Consider the following 6,163-nt stretch of genomic DNA (forward strand, 5'->3'; position numbering starts at 1 on the left):
CTACTGGTTTACTTTCAGTGCAAATACGAATACTTTTGAAGAATAAAATCAGCACTTTGATAAACTAACATACCAAAATAAAAATGTGTTGCTCTGCAAATACTCAGACTGCAATGCACTGTATATATAATTTCATATATTTTTGTATAAGTACTAGTGAGATTCTGAGTGTCTGCTATAATTTGCCTTGGTTGTATGGTTGCTGCACTGGCACAAAACTGTATAAATCCAATCAAAATTTCGATGCTTTTCCTCCATCTGTCTCACACCCTCCTTCTTTCTCTCCTCCTCTTTCCTGACTCAATTTTTCCCTTCATCAGCTCTATAAATCTTTAACACCCCATCTGTGTAAGAGAATGGAATAGAAACTACTTATTGCTTTTGCTTTTGAGGGAACAACCATAAACATCAGATTACTCTCATACTGAGGGAGGCTAATGTGTGGTGATTGTGTATAAGTTGAGGTAAAACTTGCAGTGTTTCTCTGAAAGATGTGAGAGACTAAAAGAACACTCAGGAACTTTATGGCAGACTGTAGTTCTCTCAGCCCCAGAGAGATGATGTTGTGCTGCCTTTGGTCTTGGGTTGTACCATCCTTTCACAGCCTGGTGGACTGGGCTCCTTGGTACAGCTACCCTCGAAAATTTTGTGTAATTTCACTGCTTGTCAGTGCAAACAAAGAAACACTGAATTTGGGAGGCAAATCAATGCTTGTAACTATGCAGCAAAGACTAGCAGAGGCAAAATCAAATCCACAGCAGCAGCCATTAGAGCTCCCTCTTCATGTTCTTTGCCTTTAATATGCCAATGTTTGAGTTTTTATAAACAGTCAGTTCATCAGTTATTTTTCCATACATCTACAGTACAGTCCCTCTCTTTTCTGAACACATTGAGCTGGTTATCGTTATTGCTGGAGTCTCATTCCAGATCTAATTTGACATCAGATTCATGTACCGGCCTTCATGTGCCATGAAAGGACTTGATTTATGACAATTGTGCAGCCATTTTTCTATTACAACATTTCTAAATACAGGAACAGCACTGCTGTGAACTTAAAACACACAAATGCTGTAGTGAAATCAGTGATTTAGTAGCGGTAGGCATCCAGTGTCTGGCAAGAACACAACTCTTACAAAAACCAGTCTCTGTTCATACTTGTTTACATGACGAACTGGCAGTTGTACACTCGACAGTTATACTCTTCACTATCTGGTTTATCAGCATACCTGAATGGCACGGTGACACAATGTATTTTATTTTCACTTTTACTTTTGTTGATCCTGTTACCTCTCTAGCACCGCCATGGGGACATTTTTTGGTAAAATGTCAACACAACAGGATGGATGCACAGATAGAAGTTGACTTTAGATTTCCTCCCCTGAACCAGGCCCCCAGTAGTTGGATAAGATTTGGCGTTTGTATGAAATAATTTCTGTCCTGTAAAAGACACACACATGCTAAAAAAGCACAAATGAGCCAGATAAATTATTATTTCTTTTTTAAACAATAATACAGAGAAAACCCCAACAATCAGAACACTCTCTTTGAGCCAGCACTTGGCAACGATAGTCCATATAAACAGTCCATATAAACAGTGGGTGAAGGGGCTGAGTATGGAAAAGGCATCTGACATAAAATTTTTGCCAAATCAAACATGTGGATTATCAAGAATGAGATTTCCATACCAGATTGGTTGGAGCCCCGATTAAGGAATTTAAATGTGGGGGATATGACTGGTGTAGAGACAGAGACCTGGCTGATATAATTAAGAGAAGGGAGGAAGCTATTCTGTGTGCAGAAGATCGGGTGCCAGGGAAGCAAAACCAGGCACACTGAAGAGGGATTCAAAGTGTTCTACCATAGTGCAGATAGGAAAACAAATAGGGTAGGGTATTCTTGAAGGAAGAGTGTACTCATAGTGTTGTGTAGGTTAAGAGTAACAGACAGGATCATGAGTATGAAGCTAGAAAGTGAATGGGGGATTTTGAATGTTGTCAGTGCAAATACCCTAAATGTTGGATGTCAGAAGAGAAAAAAGAATTCTGAAGTATTTTGGATAAAGTAATAGAGAGTGTCCAATGGTGGGAGAGAGTAGTGTCTGGAGCAGACTACAATGGACATGTGGTTGAATGGAGGCATAGGTGATGACGTGTTGATAGAAAGGGCTGCAATGAACACATACTTCAAGAAGGCTGAAATAAGAATGGAAGAAAGTACACACACAGGTAGACATCTTATCAAGAAGGTGCAGTCGGAAATAAATACAAGACTGCAAGGTTGTCGCAGCTGATTAGGCAAGTCAAACACAGACCACATGGTGCAGAGGTTTTGGACATTTGAGTAGCTTTTTATTTCCGTTATGACACCAACACCCCTACTGGAGTGGTATAACTGTGTTAGGAGGCACAAATCTTTTAGTTCTCTTCACTGACATGTTGGATGTGATGATTCTCCTTCACTGTCTGAGAAATGTATTTATGCCATGCTACCAGATTGGATGGTTGTCTTACCTGTGACTAAGACAGCTGTACCAATAAGGTGATGTCTTCACTCACACATCCTCCTCCCAAGTCAACAGAAATGATGCTCCGCTCTCAGCCTTTCTCACATGTAAGGAACTACAACTCATGTTTTTAATTAGCTAACAAACTATGTGCTGTTCCACAAAGGGGCTGGCACAAAAGCAATATTAAAACTCATCACTAGAAAACTGTGTATATAATATCAAAAGTAAATATAATCAATCTGAAGAAAAACATTCCTCCACAGCAGGGGGGGGGGTGTTAAGCTTTAGCTTTCAGCTATTGTTAAAACTCTGATCAATTTTATTCAACTCAATTCAAGTATCTCAATTTAATTATGACATGTTCAAATTTACTCAAACCACTAAACTGACTGGGACATGCAGTAACATCATGATGAATTACAAAGCAGCACTAACAAAATGGATGGAATGAAAATGCTGAAAACAAACAAACAGTTGTGGATTTGCCATCCTTAGATTAAGTTCTCTCCGCATGTAACAGTAACAGAAATGATGCACTTACAGGTAAGAATGCAGCTAGGAAAGATCAGATAGTAATCTGTAGGATGATTTTGAAAAAAGAAGCACATGAAGGTAGATTCAATGATTAAATGGTGGGAAATGAAGAAGCAAGAATGTTGCACAGAGTACAGGGAGGAGTTGAAACACGCTCTGAGTTGTAGGGAAAAGTTATCAGATAACTGGGAGAGCACAAATGAAGTACTGAGGGAAACTGCCAAGAAGGAAAGAGGAAGAGGAGATTTGATGGTGCAATAAGGAAGTACAGGAGAGTATTCAAATGAAGAAGTTAGCAAGGAAAAAAAGTGGAATAGTCACTAGATGAAGAAAGTAGACAGGAGTACTGGGGGGCTTGTCCTTGTCCTTAAAAACACAATAAGTTTCTATCACGAAAGTTAATGAATTTCCAGCGCAGTACAATGCTCTCTCTCTCTCTCTCCCTCTCTCACTCTCTTTCTTTCTCTTGCTTGTTTTGCAATACTGGCTGAGTTTTTTTTATAAGGGCAGACTCAAAGTTGGCACCTTAATCTGAGTGCAACTGTTCTGGACATCCAGTTGGCTGAATAATGTGTTTCAACAACATCTTAGCTGTGGTTGAAGCAGTCTGACCCCTGATATTGCCCAAGCATATTTAGTAAACACATCAGTATCAACCAAAATATACTGATATGAGTCTACCGGTCTACTTAATATAAGGAAGTCAATGGCCATGATTTGGACAGGTGCATGTGCATAAACAGGGACGAGAGGGGCCTTACCATCATTACATAATGTGTGGCTCCAGAGTGGTTCCACAGTCTTGGTTTCACAGCCAAGATCTCCACTTCAAAAAATAAATAAAATTCCTATTAGGCCACATTAATCGTGCTGCAATCATACTGCAGAACACTGCACACCATAGGAACCAGTGCTTTGTTACTCAGTTTGTGTATGATCATCTCTTCTGTGATGGAGCATCTTATTACCGTCCCTCATTTTAAATCACCCTGTGGCTACAGCAGGAATCCACTCCTCAAGAATATTAAGAGTAAATTTGAAAAAATAAAAAAAGTAAATGATCCACATATGAGTAACAAGTAACACGATGGGGTGAGGCTAGTGCTCACAGTGGTTTCACTAGAAACCTCTGCTGATAATGACTCACATCCGTTTCCACACCTTGGCTCATGTGATTAGGCACATGATCGATAGTTGGTCAATGACTCTTTTTAGGGACCATTCTCAACAGGGCTTAAAATCTGAGGCTCTCCACCAACTGGTCTTCGGACAAAGAAGCTTCTCGGATGGAGCTGACCTGGATGACTGAGAACCTACACAGACATTTTCCCCATACCACTTTCTGTTTGTGTTTTTTTTTTTTTAATGCGTATTTCCTCTCAGGACTAGTACAGTCTCATACCTATAATACTTTCTCAACATTTTTGTTGAATACATCCACCCATTCTCGTCTGCATATCATGTTCAGGGTCCTGGAGGGGCTGGAGCCTTTCCCAGGCACCACAGGGCAAGGTGTGCCCTGGACAGGTTGCCAGCCTGCCACAGAGCCAAGGTTTTTAAAAGTAGAAACTGCTGAGGTAAAGCTCTTTATGCCTTTTCAAACATCCCTAAAATAACAACAGAAAACGTTATTGTGTTTATTTTATGAGCACTTCATGTTTCTACATTAAAAAATAAAGTTCCCCACCATTTTCAAGCAGCCTGGTTACTGAACCGCTAATTTGAATAGGACTGGTTAAAACTGTATGTATTTATGTTCTCCACCAGGTGGTACTATTGCCTCATTAATATACAGCATCGTTCAATCAAATAAATTCAAGCTTGCAAAGTTTGCAGAAAGCGGTCGAATTTAGATGGGGTGGTCCTAAGCAGCATTATTAACTACTCTATCTCTCAAGCTGCCTATGCTAGGGTGACCATATTTTGATTTCCAAAAAAAGAGGACATTTGGCCCAGTCTTGAAGAATTTTAATAATACTGTTTGTTTAAAGAAAATTTTAACATATTTAAAAGATACCTTCTTTGTGCGGTTAATGAATGGTGAAATAGAAAATGTCATATAGGCTTTTACAAGTCAACAAGTGCAAAAAAAAATAACTTAAAAACCTCTGGAATTAAATAATGTTACAGAAATAATGCCTCATCTGTATAAGAAAAATTATAGTGAGGTACCAGTGAGGTATTGTGCAATGGTTTCTGCTGTCTCATTTGGCGTTTCTAACCTCAATTAATTTTGTTTGCACGCCACCATTCTTCCAGTCAAAGTATGATTGGGAATATTTTCCCTGTTCCATGATTACTTAAGTCTGAGAAATGCCACAGTACTGGATTTCATTAAGAGCTTCAAGAGTGACTTCCACTGAATGTAGCACTATCACACCTTTGACAATAGCTTCAGTCTTGGTGCGGGCACTGCTGAACTTTTTTGCTTTTTTAATTTTTTTTTAGCAACACACTAGTGCAATCCATGGATCTGTAGCTACTGTGATGCTTCATGGTATGAAATGTCAGTGCACCTTCTGCTGCAGAACAACAGCATCCTCGTTTTTCCCAGGTGTAACAAAGAACTCAGTCAACTTACTAGATAAATTTTCGCCTCGCACAGCCTTTTTATGTTTTTCTGTGTCCATGTAAGCAACAAGATCTCCGGCACCTTTGTTAGACACACAAACGTTATGTGCCAGCTCTGCACACAGTGCACTACGCCTTCCATTTATTCCGACCAGGATGGTACGAGGGAAATTTCTTTTGCAGTTTGTCTGAAAAGATGCACTTGCGCTTTGGCATCTTTTGGCATCTTTTCAGCGCGCCGCTCCGCGCTCTGTTCCGTCTGTGAGCGCGGAACAACGACTTACAACACAGCAGTTCGGGGATGACGTTGCACATATGGGTCCTCTGTAGGCCTATAGGAAAACATTTTCATCCATCTCGAAAATCCACCCGGACGCCCCGGATAGAACGTGAAATGTGGACATGTCCGGGGAAAAGATGACAGTTGGTCACCCTAGTGCAGTGGTTCCCAAACTTTTTTTGCCAGGCCCCCCTTTGTTTTACAAGAAAAATGTTCGCCCCCCCCCCCCCACCACCACCTAAACACATCCTCCAAACACACATACCCATATT

This window comes from Oreochromis niloticus, linkage group LG16, assembly GCF_001858045.2.
Source record: "Oreochromis niloticus isolate F11D_XX linkage group LG16, O_niloticus_UMD_NMBU, whole genome shotgun sequence".
NCBI lineage: Eukaryota > Metazoa > Chordata > Actinopteri > Cichliformes > Cichlidae > Oreochromis > Oreochromis niloticus.